Source organism: Aphelocoma coerulescens, chromosome 2 (assembly GCF_041296385.1).
Source record: "Aphelocoma coerulescens isolate FSJ_1873_10779 chromosome 2, UR_Acoe_1.0, whole genome shotgun sequence".
NCBI classification, from domain to species: domain Eukaryota; kingdom Metazoa; phylum Chordata; class Aves; order Passeriformes; family Corvidae; genus Aphelocoma; species Aphelocoma coerulescens.
In genome coordinates, this window is record NC_091015.1 from 45,186,751 (window position 1) to 45,201,737 (window position 14,987).

Below are 14,987 nucleotides of genomic sequence, written 5' to 3' on the forward strand. Positions count from 1 at the left end.
CACCGATTCACAGCAAAGCCTGGCTTGCACAGGTTGTTATCTGTTCAGTACAGAGGTGCAGCTGGTTAGCAAATGGATTTGCAGATTTTTTTTTTTTAGCAGGGATGAGTAAAAAGGCAAAGAATCAGGTACTTACAACCCATTCAGAATGTAACAATTTTGTTTGTGTTATAAACCAAACCTTCTGTTTTTTTGCAAACTGCATTATTTTTAGAAACAGAACCAAGAAAAAACGGCTGATTTAAAAAAAAAATCTTTATTCATATTCCAGTTTCCCTAAGGGCTCCAATATCCATGAAGTAATACCAGCAAAGGGAGCAATGAAGACTGCAGACTTCCATGATTCAGTTTACGATGCTGCTTTATTGTGTTAGCAGTCAAGTCAAAAGGCAGTATCTAATATTTTTAATTTTTTATTTCTTCCTCTATATGTTCTCAGAAATGTGAAGGGGAAAATATGATTGATTCACTCCCTAATGCTATGGCTGAAGGTTAGGGTAATTTTTATTTTATGTGGAAATGGAATCATTCCTCATGGTGATAATAATCAGGGCTGATAGTGAAAGTAGCTCAGTCATGCCTGAGTCGTAGGGTGCTGTTCTGCACAGCTATTTGCAAGGTGATAGGGATGGGTTTCCTTTTTAAGGAAAGATGCTGTGCATGAGCTAATGGGACTGTTTATCAGGTATGTGAATGCTGTTCTTTCCTGTATGGCAGAGAAAAAGGCTATAAAATGCACGGGAAAGGTCCTCTCAGAAGGCTTCCTTGGCTAAGGTGGGGATGGTGAAAGGGTTGTGCAGATGTGAGTCCTCCTGCCAGGCCTTCATGGAAAGGGAGTGGCCAGTGCAGTGACCCATAGCTTTGGCCTGAGCTTCCACCTGAGTTTGAAAGGACTGTGGGATGATTGTTAGCCTGTCTCCAGTACTCGTTAGCTGAAAAACAGCTCCATAGTGTATGAACTTAAGGAAAACAGCTCTCCTTAGAAAAAAAAAGGCATGGTTACAGCCAGCATTTTTCCATCATAGAATCATGGAATCACAGAATCACAGATCCACAGAATATGCTACATCGGAAGGGACCCATCAGTCTCATCATGCCCTCCTGGCCCTGTGAAGGACATCTCAAGAATCACACAATGGGCCTAAGAGTGTTGTGCAAGTGCCTCTTGAACTCAGACAGACTTGTTGCTGTGACCACTTCCCTGGGAAAACTGTTCCAGGATCTTAACTTAGGCTGCTGTACTTACTTGGAAGAGCTCAAACATCCCAAACAGTAAACACAAATGTGGCCAGTAAGTCGCTGGTGCTCCACAATTTGGTTTTATAAAATGATAAAATTGCTCCAAATTTTAGATCAGTGTTAAATGTATTTCTCCTAAGTCTGAACCAAATATTAACATTTTATGAATACCAGCCTCGGACAGTGTTCAAACAAGAAGGTACTAGAAATGTGTACATTAAGGAGTGCATTGCTAAATCCCTGCAGGCATAGAACCAAAGCCTAGAATGAAAGGAATAAATACTAGTGAACAAGTATGAATGAAAAGATTTGATTGAATATGTAAGGACTATACAAGTACTGAAACTATGAGGTGAAATATACAGTAAGTATTTGTATTGTTGACTTGAAAAAGGAAAAGAAGAGATATTTATGGCTGGACAAGTGAGAACAGAACGGAATCGTAAGTAAAGTGTCATGGAACATAGCACAGCTTAATATTTAGGCTTTGATTTTGCACAGAGAAGTGCTAAAACTAGAGAAATAAATACATCATGTAAATCTAATTCAGAATGGAGTATGTTGTTGTAGTTCTGCTTTTTAGGGTATTGCTGCATTATTCTATGTATTTTAGATGTGAATCCAATGACTCATAAAGTTTGAATCTCCTGACAACATTTCAGGTGAAACTAGAAACAAGAGAAGAGCCTCCTCAAATTAAGTTACTTATGGTGTCTGCTAGTCTACTATAAAATTAGTTTAAATTTGCCAAGTCAAAATTATGTTCTGTTTTTCCTGGTCTAAATTCAGGTCACTGAATTTAATGGACATTCTATGGGAACAACATTTGGCTCAGGAGTTATGAAGAGAAACATCTCCAGTATGATTTTATTATCTTAGTATCTTACATTGAGCATCTTACTGTTGATTGTACTAGCAGGTCTCTACTAGTACATACTTGCCATGAGCTGATAAAACATTTATAAGCTATAGCATTGATAAGATTCTCACACTTGTTCATGGAAGATAAGCAAGATTCCCATACTTTTATGCATGTTGAAAAATAGTATGTGATCTGCTGGATAGAAGGGGTAAAGAAAATCCTATGATTTTTTTGAGATCAGTATCCTATAGTATAACCATTTTTAATGCATAATCATATGGGAGTGTCTGTACCATGAATTTAAAATTTACTTTGCTCTTGGTTTAATGTAAATTTTTCAATTAAGTATTCGTATCTCTATAGATTTTGTAATTGTTAATTTATTGCTCGCCTTAACAAAGTTTATCTACTGATGGAAAGCAGATTTCTTTACCTTGAAAAAGCCAAAGTAGGAAGCTATGGTTTTCCCAGATTGGATGAAGTTAATATATTAAAAATAAGGGTGGCAAACATACTAAACCATCTCAATAGAGATGTGAAGACTTAGTGCAGGTGACCTGGACATATATCTGAACTTCAAAATGGATCCTGCTCCATAAATATGGCGTATCCTGCACGCCCTTTTCATTTGCCACCACCTTTTCCTTTGCCACTACCTATGTAAGCCAGTGACAGTATTTAAAAGCCTAGAGGTGGGCTGGACTTTGCATACAGAAACCCAGGGTCTCACACACATAGAGGGAACCTTGCTTCAACAGAAATGTATTTATATCAAATCAGCAAATTACGAAATGTAATTCTGCGGTAAAGGACAATTTAAAAGTATGGAATAAGAAATGTGACCCAATTTATGGATCTAATAATATCTCTATTTTATAGTAATGGAGATATATTTGATTGTGCATATAAATTCATAAATAGTATAACACATCATTGAAAAATTGAGGATGATGTCCTAGGAATCAGTGGTAAAATTCCCATTCATACATGGGGTAGATTTTATGAAGTGAAATTGCCATTTAAGCCAAAATTATCTGTTCTGTGCCAAATTCAATGTAATTCTTTGTCTTACCTTAAGTTTGACATTTTCAGATTGTTGGGGAAAAACGTGTCTGAGGCACACTAGGAGACAGTTTAGTTGTAAGATCTTGCATTAATTAGAGAGTACATGCTTATAACATCTATTGCCTTAGTAAGAGACGTGACCAAAAATCATTGCTAAACTCAGGGTGTGAATTAATGAAACATCACTTTGCTCATGCTGTAAAACAGGTCCCACCTCAGAGAAATAGATGGGAACAGCAGCTGAAGACTCAGGGTGCATTAGCTGAGCCCTGACCACGTGGGCACTGTTGCATGAAATGTGGGCAGCAGCAGCAGCACCTGGACCAGACTGCCACCTGTGCTTAGCCCTTGAGCCTGCCCATCTCAAAGGCTTCCTGACAGGTGCCGTTTCAGCAGTGGCAAAATGAGGGAATGTCACCTGTGAGGGGCAAATAGGATAAACTCATTGCCTCAACAGCTGCTTACTGTGCTGAAGAGCTGCAGGTCTACTGGGGTAGAGTGAGGTAGTGTGGAAATAATGCAGGTCAAGGCAGCCTCCCCGGGGGACACAGAGGACTGAGTAGTTCACCGTGTCTCTGCTTCTTAGGACCTACTACCTGCAGTTGGACTTAAGTTATCCAGCCCAATTCAAATCCACAATATCCTCCATATCCCAAGGAATGCAAGGCTGTGTGGTAACTAAAGAGTAGCCATCCTGGATGTTGAGATGGTTGCTTTTGTTACCTGCATGGGTAAGTTTGGTAAATCACAATGTAATGAAGAGACATTTTTCTGTGTGTCAATAACGGTGTAAAGTGTTTCCTTCTGACCTGTCCCTCTTTTCCCGCTTACACACGTAATGAAGGAGGAAAACATTTGGCCCCTGTTTGCAGCAGCATTTTAGCTGGCTATCTCTTTTTGGGAAAGGGGTCAGAATGTCAATGCTTGTAAAGTGCTGTTGTGTCATGGTAATAAACTGAGTTACAGCAATTTATACCAGCTGAGGACTTGGAACTAGGTTTTTAGGAACATTTGATTAAACGATATTAGCACAAAACTCTGTCTTAGGCAGTTCCACATTTGCATGCAATAGTGACCTGTACCCAATGTATCAGAGGGAGAAAAGTAAATTAAAGCTACAAAAGCAGTATACAATTAATATGATGAATCTCATACATTGGATTTCCAGAGCTGGACAAGTCAAGCTCATACATGTAAATAGAAATCTACTGACTTTATAATTTCAAAAGCAGATCAGCAGAACCTGATCTTGCTTACACTGGTGATATCTTTGAATTCAGTGACAGCAGGGTCAGAACTTTACTCATCATAGGGCTACACTTAGCCTTACAGCAAATGGAAGAAGGGGTGAGAATTGAGAAGGAAATAGATCTAATAGTCTCACTTCAGGTTTCATGTTATTTTACTGTAGCTGCCCTGAAGCATGGTACTAAAACCTGGTAAGCCAAATAGTCCACTAAGACCCGATAGAGGGCACCTGCTTTTTCCTGTTATTATATCAAAAACAAAGGAAAAATTAATAATGACACAAGAACAGCTATAAAAAGGTAGGCAATGAAAAATGGCTGTGTTCAGGGACAGAAAACAAATGCCAAAGGGCTTGTATGTTGTACAGATAAAAAATACTATACATATTGTTAGAAAGCCAGCACATACACCATATTATTCTTTAAAACATTATGGATCAAATTTGTAAAATCCTTCACAGCTTCCTGTTGACTCAGAATATATTGTGATTTATCTAGTGTCAATCAGAAGTAGGATTTTTAGGATATGTTGGAACTTGGTTCTATTTACATTCAAAGCTGAGATTCAGTTTCTTAAGTCTTCTCTGAGAGCTATCAGTGGAGTTTACCACATTGGACTAATGGACAAAGAGGCCAATTTTGAGCAAATAAAAACACTAAAAACATGATGTGCAATTGCTTGATGGCAAGGCTATAGTTATTAGCACTTGTAAAACTGCAGATATAATTAATGGAACATGGCTGGGACATGCCCTGAAAATCAGATCTACTGCTGTGATTTGACAGAGCGCTTCCATAAATGTCTAAAGATATGGAGTGGGTGAGAGAATAGGCTAAGAGGAGAGGAAGCAAAGAGCTTGAAGGTGGCAAAGAGAAAATATGATTAAGTAGGCTAATAAATTCCTGGGAAGGGAGGTGGTGTAGATACCCTTAGTGGGTGAGATTTATAGGTGAAGATGTATCTTCTAGAAGCTCCCAGGAGAAATACTAATTCATATGCTTGTAGCCTAGCCTTGAAATAACAGAAGGGTTTCAGCCCTTTCTTACTTTGCCTTCACTGGCATTTTATTCTACTCAACATTTCAGTTACACCAAAAGCCCCTCATCACAACCCCAGGATGCAGTCTTTATGTTTCACCAGTAGATCCCATCCTGGTAGCACCAAAGCAACAGAGATCATTTAGAATACCTTTATCTGTCACTGTAAGGTCTCACAGTAATCTGTTTTGGTCATTATCAGCATCTAGAGAAGTCCCCATAACTGAACAGGGCTCCTATGTTAAAAGACATTCCAGAAACGAAAGCCTTCAGTGGATAACTGGTGCAGCCAGCCCTTTTGTAGGCTTCTTCCTCATCTCAATTTCTTTTGGCTGTTTTCTCAGATATGAACAACAGAACTCACTATCCTGATCTTACACAAAGTAATGCACTTATTTTAGGAAACAAAAATGTCTAAATTAAATAACTCTGCTGGATGGCAAATGTGGGAAAGCACATATATATATACGTGTCCAAATACACACTTTTAGAAATGCTCATTTGGCAAATTAATAGCCTAAAAACTTTCCAAACAAAATAAACATGCAAGTAATGATTTATATAAAAAAAATTTCCTTCTGATTGAAGTGTCAATTTGGTGTAAACAGGGCAGAAGAGGGTTTTAAAGAGAAGGTTGTGAACCCCTTACTCACAGTGCCGTGCTGCTCCTCAGCATGCAGTGACACAGGGGTTCATGCAGCTACTTTTTGGAGTAATTGCTCATGTTGTAAAACAGAGGCTTACAAGCTGGGGCTTTGTCATTTGGTTATGAAATTAACTGATTTGTGCACGTATTCCTGTAGATTCAAATATTTTATCAGTATGGAGCGCAAGGCATAAAGGCCATTCCTGTGCCACAGCTGTCTGAAGTGTATATGTGAGGCAAACAAAATGAAGTGAAAAAGAAATTTATATACAAAAAAAAACTAAAAAAGGAAGGGAAAATGTGCTTGATGTTAGAGCTTGTCTTGCTTTATGCAGGAATTCTGTTGTTACTTTTGAAAATGTAAAAGCAGTTCCAAAGCACATTGGCACATGCATGAAACTGCAATACTCACTTGGCACTGCCTGTTCCCAATGCTGGCAGTGTGGCACATAGACCTCTTTAGCCTCTTCCTCTGTTGTTTTCTGCACTAGAGCCAACCATTGTGGCTACTCATGAGGCAAGGCTGGCAGCTGAAGAACCCAGATGCCAAGCTCTGGATTGTCTGTCTGTTCGGTTTGTGGCTGGTCTCTTCCCTGGCATCTGCCCTGGCATTGCAGCAGGCTGTGTAACCGTCTGTGGAGTTGGGTTCAGGATTAGGCTTCTGCTGGATAGCATGCTCTCCTGGTCACTGTTTGCCTTTCGAATTACCCTTGATTATGAGGAATGCATTTCTCTCCTGCAGACTCCACCCAGGACGTGTGTGCTCGTGCAGTGCTCTTTGGTGGAGAAAGGGTGGGTGCTCCCCTTCCTTGGCACGGCATGGTTTTCATTTTAGAGCACAGCACGTGTAATTTCAGCCCTATAAACCCAACCATCTCCTCTCAGCCAGGAAAATTTTCAAGTTGAATGTGATAACACACTTGTATGTCTTTTATGTGGCTGAACCCCGCAGGCTGTGGCCTGAAGAATGTCATCTCTGGTTTGTGCCCACATGCCTGCAAGGCTCTGCTTGGGCTCTGGCTGATTTTTAATCCACGGTAAGTGTCACAGCAGAGCTACATGAGGTGGTTGTTTCTCTTTGGGGGTATTTAGCTTTGACACCCAGAAAGTTCAGCAGGCGATTTTAGTGGGGAAACTTCCAGGACAATAGAAACACTGCTGGAGAGTGCCTGAAGGGGTAAACTGTCTTTTCTTGCAGTTTATTAGTGTAATGTTTTTATACCTTGTGACAACAACCCTTAATCATTAATATATATTCTTCTGCCTTTCTTCTCTTGGATTTAGAGAATACCAGCTGACCAGAACCTGTCAGTCTCTGGGTCAAACTTCCTTGTCACTTCATCTGCCTGATGCTGGGGTGAGCAAGGTAAAGGTTTCCTCTATTGTGAGCAGGCTCTTGCCCCCCTGACACAATACCCATCTGAAGCCTAGTTTTCAAAGGACATTTCTTTCCTCTAGAGTCCTCTCTAGCTTATCTATGGATTGGTATAGCTCCAGCTCACTGCACCCACACGTGAGTATGTTGAGAAAGGCAGGAAAACTGGCTAAAAGAGCTTGATGCAAAACTTGTTTTGAACCCTTCTAGTTTTACGAAGTTGCATTTATAGATGTTATATGAGAATGTTTCTAAAAGAAAGAATTTTTAGTGAGAAGATAGAGAAAGGGATTGTTTAGCAGTCCTCTTGCTGGTAAGCAAATTTTTAAGGGGTATAAAGAAGAATGTGCCTGAATCAACATTTGTGGATGCTGGGCCAGTCAAGGCATCAAAGAATCAGAGAACAGTGTGGGTTGAAAGGGGCCTTTAAAGGCCATCTAGTCCAAGTCCCACTGTGAGACACAGGGACTCTTGAACTAGATCAGGTTGCTCAGAGCACTGTACAGCCTGACCTTCAGTGTTTCTGAGGGTGATGAGCAACATGGGGACTCATATACTTTTGTCAATATTATCAGTTATGAGACTTCTGAGAACACTGGGATAGAGGAACCGTTGTTTGTCCCAGCTGGACATCTCATGTCACAGAACACCAGCATGGCTGTAAGAGTAGCTGGGAATGAAGTCAATGCTACACCTGCATTTGTTCTTTTCTCTTTTAGCTCATGCTTCTGGTGTCTCATACCCCCTAATATTTTATACAGCTAGGAATGCAGAAGTGCAGGAGGGAGCAGCACAGTGCAGCTGTGTGACTGATGCCCCGTGGGCACAGCCAGTAGCACTGGTATGCTCTCACCACATCAGAGACATTGTCACACCATTTATCAAAGCCTGCCATGAGCAGTGTTGCCTACCCAGGCCCTTCCACCACATCCAGAGCTACTACATATCCAGTCCATCTCCAGTTTTTACTAGAAGTTACTTTCAACAACATTTCTGTTTGGAGCTGGAAACACTCTGAAGAAGGCCAGTGTCCATGTTATTCTTTCTGACTGGAGGCAAAGAAAAAGTGGCTTTTCGACAATTCATCAAATTCTGTTTGGACCAGGGAACTATGCTATGGTATTGTGCCAAGCCACAATGCCAGCTTTCAGTAAGATGTCAGAAGATAATTTACACATAAATTTCATACTCAGAATACTATTGAACAATGCCTTTCCCAATCTTTTAAGAATTAAGATAGTTTATAAACCTCAGAAATATAATGGCGCGTCACATAGTCATTACTATTTAAAAAAGTCTATCAATTTATTTTCTAGTTAGTACCAATTTTAATATTATTAATACCAGCTATCTTTGTTTATAGAATATATTTTTGCTATCAGGCTGAAATAGAAAAATTTCAGCCTCCTGAAATGATCAAGCTGTTTTAATGAGCTTTATCACAAGAACCTGTTGGTGATTTCTAACAAGTAAATTGCTTTCAGTTGGAATGTAGAATAAGTAAAAAAAAAAAAAAATTGAAATAAAAGTTAATTTTCTAAATATAGTTTGGATTATTTTTCTACATTTGACAGCAACTGCAAATTCTAGCAGCATTATGCACGGGTAAACATTTATCATTTTGAAACCGCATAAAGGCCTATGAGCTAGTCATAAACCTCTTGTGTAGCCTGGACTGCTAAAGTTTTTCTTTCAAGGTTCTAACCTATGATGGCCTTTAAATCTATTTTTAAGATGTTTCATGTCTGTAGGCTGTGAAAATGACCACAGTCAGAGAACATACAGATTGTGTTGGCTGTGCTTGTTGTGGGGAGCTGATGTTCACGCTCAAGAAGGCTGTGACCACTTGGGTAGAAGTGCCCTCCTGCCCCAAAAACCAGGGTGATGCTGCAGCATGGTCTCAGGATGCTCTGTGAAGTGCTCTGAATTGTCTCTGGGGACAGAATCAAGAGATTTTCATTTTAACCTCAACATGCACAACACTTATTTTATACTCCTTTCATACTCTGGTATAAATCAGCAGAGGCAGATGCTTATCACTTCTTACATCAATAAATCCCTTCTCAAAGACTGAAAAGATATATGAGTCATCATTTGTTTTGGAAATCCAACCTAAGGAACAAAACATGGAAACATTATCCTTATTTGAAATTGTATTTGGACAACAAATGACAGATGTGTGCTGGGGTTGCATTTACTTCTTCTCTTTAATCATGTAATTTTACAAAATATGTAGTTTTGGTCTCTCATCCCTGAAGAATTGAATCAGTAGTGGTTGGACTGTGTAGATAGTATATAGTCAATTTTTTTGGTACAAACCCCTTTAAGAATAAGTTGGCAGAAAAAAAATTATTTAAAACCTCATTAAAAGGAGCAGCTAAGGTTTGGCACAAACAAATCTCAGTGTGGGAATTAATTCTTTTTCACCAAATTAAAAAATATCGGTTTGTTTGTTTTAAAGTGATATCGGTGCAGCAAACCCCCCATACATCCTCCCCCAGAATATAGCTGATCTGCTGTTTTTGATGCTTTTTTTGTGCTTGTAAAATTCCTATATAGCTTCTATTTGAGATGAAATTTGGCAAGTGATTAGACCATAATATGTCTAAATGCTTTGTGTATTTTGGAGAAAAAAATTAAAAAAGAGCTGAGATAATAAAGCTCCAAAAGTTGCTGCTGCATTTGTACTGCAAGTGCTTTTCAAAGAAGTTTCATAAGATTTTTAATTAGGTGGCTAAGACTATACATGGTAGACTGGAACTGTTTGGTCTGTGGGGTAAATAATGTGCATTTTAAAAACATTTATAAATACATATTCCCCCACTTGACATTGCTATTCCAGTCCACTGAGTAAATAATGCATATTTTTAAAAATTCATAAATGCATATAATATGTAAAAAAGCTGCCCAGATACTGTATGTATGGGACCTAGAAACTTGGATGATGCTGAAACAGACACAGTCCCCAAGGATAATGATACGTACTCTATAACCTCCCATTAAAGTTTTCTTTCAAAATAAAGCAAGGAAGGAAATTCTATAGACTAAATTATGCTCAAATAAGATGAAGGCTGTGACGCAAACCTTCAGAACTCTGCGGAGTCAAAGCAAAGTTTGCCTTTGTCCTCATATCATGCTGCTGAGTTTTTTTACTCCATTCCTTTCTTTTCCTTCTTGCTACCTTAAGAACAGCATGATTTCAGAAAAGAAGGTCAGCATTCATGTTTCATTTCTTGGCCCTATGGATCTGAGTACACGTGGATTATTCAGATAGAAATGTTTTATTTCTGTTCAAATCCAGTTTTGTGGATTTGGGTTTTTTAAAATTATTTTTTTAATTAAAGGAATACAGTAGTAATCCCAAGCAGCCAGACACCCCTGGTTTGAGGTAGGAAATGCAGAAACTCTGAGTAAGAAGTATGGATGAATAGGTATGGGCTTTCACCTTTGTAGTTCTTTAAACAACAAAATGCTGAAGCACACACTTAGCTTAACTTTAAGTGCGTGCTTATCCTCACTCCTATTCAGCAAAAAACTTAAAACACATCCTCCAATCAACTTTAACTAGAGCATATGTTTATATGTTTTTCTGAGTCAGTGCTTAAAGTTACACCGACAAAGGAGCCCTGACGGAATCTCTATCAGCAAGATTAAACATTATTAAGGTATGTAGACCTGCTGGGAGTTGTGCTGTGTAGTGGTCAACAAATCTGCTCCCTCCTGCCCTGTGCATTTATTTTCAGGTATGCAATAAGGTGTGCCCACTGGGAACAAATTCTGCTCAGCTGAATGGCAGCCCTTCCTGTCATCCTGAATTTTATATGGAACAGAAGAAAATGAGACCCCAAAGAGAGCTGGATAGCAAAATTGCCCATAAAATTATAGGGAGTGAGTCTGATAGGAAATGTTATGAATTTCAACCTCTGGTTTTGGTTTTTTCCCCCCCTTCCCTCTATACAGAGACCACCTTCATGTGATCTGGTTCCTTAGTGAAATTATTCCTCTGTGTATCTTTATATCATTTTCTTAGCTTATAACCACTGTATTTCTGCACAGTTTCGTATCTGCTAGCCCCAGCATTTCCAGCCTACGAAAACCTCATAAATCTACTTCATTTTTCTAATAAGACATGAAAGTCCTTAATTGGCCTTAATGAAATGCACTTAAAGGGCAATAAACGTGTTTAAGCCCCTCTTTCAGGGTGAGCTACAGTACTCTCACTCTGCTCTGTTTTAGCCTTTGTGGTAATTAATCACTTATTCATATGTGGCACATCAGTAACAAGATCAAGCAACTACTGCACAATTGCATGATAATAAGCTGCTCATATATGTGTCAAGATTTAGCAATCCTTTTTAAAGCCTAATTTAAACTCATTTTACAACTAAGCAGGCTGCTTCTCTGAAGTATTTCTACCCAGTATATTTTTTACATATTGCTGCTGAAATGCCATCTTTTTATTTTGTTTATAGAGCTGCATTTGCCTGAAATCTACTCATGGCACCAAAGTGAATTACAGCAAAGTGAGAGCCTTACCATTGTATTTTTGCAAAGGCTTTATCTTTGATCAAAGACCACAGTAACCCTCACACAGAAGGGAAGACCACAGAATTAGCATCCATTAGGATAACATTTTTAAAAAGTAATGAATTACAGTGAAGGTTTATTATCCAGGCCTCTGAGGCTGTGTCCCCTGTGAATCTTGTTGTCAATGGGCAAGAGCACAATCTGGGTGAAGAGAATCAAAGTTATTTTCTAGCAGTCAGGCCTGTGATTCCTGGCAAAGAACCTGCTCCTTAAATCTGAAATCTGATTTGTATTTGCTGTAAGTTCCAGAATTCCATTCTTCAGATACAGAAAAGTGTATGTATAAGAATCTGAGTTCAAGTAAATGTTGATATCTTTTGCCAACAGTGGCCTGAGATGAAAACCAGTAGTGTCCAAAATGTCTCTGAGACGGATACTTGCTTTTACCAGCCAGGTGTTGTACCCACAGTGACATATTCATTGGAAGTGACCTATGAATAGGAAGTGAGGCATTTATGTTTAGTTTTCAAGCAAGCAAGGGATCATGTCAGTGCTTACTACATCCAAGAAAACCACAGGTGTAAAATGGGCATGGCATTCTCCATGGATTTTCTCAGGTGAAAGAGTTGTTAAAAACTTTATTTTTAGTTTCAGTTTTGGAATTGCGGAGCCTATTTTGTATGAAATTATTTCACAACGGCAGTAAATAGAGACTGCAAAATCATATTTAGATTTCTAATGGCTATTTGATGTCTTTTAGGCATTCAGAGTTCTTAAAAATTTGTCCATTGTTGTATTTGACCTACAAGAACCAGTTTTTGTTTCTTATGAGTAAAGCCACTTAGAGAGACCAGTGATGGGCACTTTAAAATCACTTCTTAATCCAGCTCCCCACAGTAACCTTTATATGGTAAAAACATAGATAGTTGTCTGTGAGTGTGCTTGTGGGAATGTGTGTCTTGGCTGTGGTAAGGTTGTCAGTAAAGCTAGAGACATGCCCTATATTCTGGCAGCTCAGGATTGACACCTATGTATATTTTCTGGTTTGGACTCAATTTTAATGTAGGGAGATGGGAGAAGGAAGAATACAAGCCCTTTTCCCAGTCATGCTCCCTGTGCAAAGAAAATGGACCCAATATCATCTTCTGTATTTAGGTGCTTGTGGGAAATGCCCTGACTGAAGAAACAGTTTCCGGAGGGGATGATATGGTACACTGGGGGGAGCCTGTCACAAGCCACATCTTTTTGTTACAAAAGCACCTTATGGTACATATTGCTGATCACCTAAAACTCAGAATCAGAACACAGAAGGTTTTTGTCAGCCTCGAGATGCCCTCTTACCTAGAGTTAAGCAATTTGAGGAAACAGCCAGATTGGAAGAATGGTACAATTAAAACCCTATTAGAGTTTAAACTCTTTTCAAAAGTGGAAGATAACTAGGGAAGGTTTAAACAGTTCTTCAGTCTGTAGCTGCAAACAATTGGGACCAGCAGGAAGGAAGGCAGCTGGGAGATGCCCTTATTCCATCAGTCGCTCGTTCTCCAGGAACTGGCATTGTCAAGTACATTGCTAGCTCAGGCAGAGGAGGCTCCACTATGAAAGAGTACCACAGAAGTATGAAGACTTCTGCACCACAATTAAAAATGTAGGACAAAAGCATTTGTGTAAAAGAAAATATCAAAAAGAAGGTGGAAACATTGGAGAGTTGGACTTGCCTAAAACTGAAGAGTCCATTTTAGTTCTCAAGGCACTCAGTCTCTGATAAGAACCTGATTGTGCCCTCAGTCTGGGTCAAGACACTTTGAGATACATTATGGGAAATCCTAAAATTATTGCTTGACAAAGCTACCCATATTTATCAATCACAGGAAACCATTTGGTTGTAATAAATAAGGAGAAGCTTATGGGAGGTTATGGGTGTTGTGACATCTGGATGTGGTGCAGATTGTAAAATGCTACCTTGGAAAGCAATGGGGATGGGGATGGGGGGGAGAAAGCTGCTAGAAAGATTCTGTACATACTTTAAGGAATAATTCTCAGCAAGAGACGTGGGAGAATTTTTAAACCATCAGGAACATGATTCCTAAGGCGTTTCAGATATATGCACCAGAAAGAATATACAAATCTAGTTTAGACATTGGAAAAAATCTCAGAGGATGACTAGAGTGTTTTATACTGGGCTTGTGTCTTTGAGACAGTATGGCATGAAAGCTGAAGTGTAAATGGGTTAAAAAAGAGATTGTGCTACCACAGTCATCAATTGCAACATTTGAATCAAGAAGCCCTTTAATCAGCTTCTGATGGGAGCCAGTAAAGTATACCAGGGAATCAGCTCAACCATCTCTCATACCCTTTCTTTTAGTATCCACTGTTATTCAGTGTTGGAGATATGGTATTGGGAAAGATGGACTTCTGATATGACCTTGTATAATGTCATCATAGTAAACTGAGAAAGCTATAAAATCTTCTTCCTATGGCAGAAATATAGCCCAAGTAAAAAAAAAAAAATACTGGTGGCACAGGGAAAATTGGCATTAATTTGTTTATATTGGCTGGAAAAATCCTTGTACTTGTCCTTAACTGTTATTTTTATTCTTATTCTTCTCTGGCATATTCTACTAGAGAGAGAAAGGAGACTGCATATCAAGTCTATACACTTCACACACAGTACATAAATGCCTGATTCTGGATATAGGATAGTTGTCAGGAACTTGCACTGCTCAAGCTTTTAAGTAAGGTTCTAGATGCAACACTACTGCTTCTATTATCCCACAAATTTGTAGAAAACCACAACTAAAAAATTCTAAAGTTCTAAATTCTAAATTCTAAATTCTAAAATTCTCAATTCATCTAGGTTATAGTCAATCTCATCTCTATTTAACACTCTAAAATTACAGAGCAGCAGTAACGAATCAAGCGTGGGTTATCAACTGCTACCATTTTGTTCAGCTGAAAACCAAAAACCAGGATACTTGAATTGTCAGAAAG

General features: G+C 38.8%; 1 long non-coding RNA gene across 2 annotated transcripts in view; it reads left to right on the forward strand.

The window, feature by feature from the left end:
- LOC138105713 (uncharacterized) overlaps nucleotides 1-14,987 on the forward strand; it is a 165,847-nt gene that overhangs the window by 24,224 nt on the left and 126,636 nt on the right. The window contains exon 5 of one of the 2 annotated variants that reach the window (XR_011148633.1): nucleotides 7,382-7,443. The exons of the other annotated variant lie outside the window; for it this stretch is intronic. This is a non-coding gene — a long non-coding RNA (uncharacterized lncRNA). Of the gene's footprint in view, nucleotides 1-7,381; nucleotides 7,444-14,987 lie in introns of those variants that run through there. 2 annotated transcript variants of the gene reach the window in all.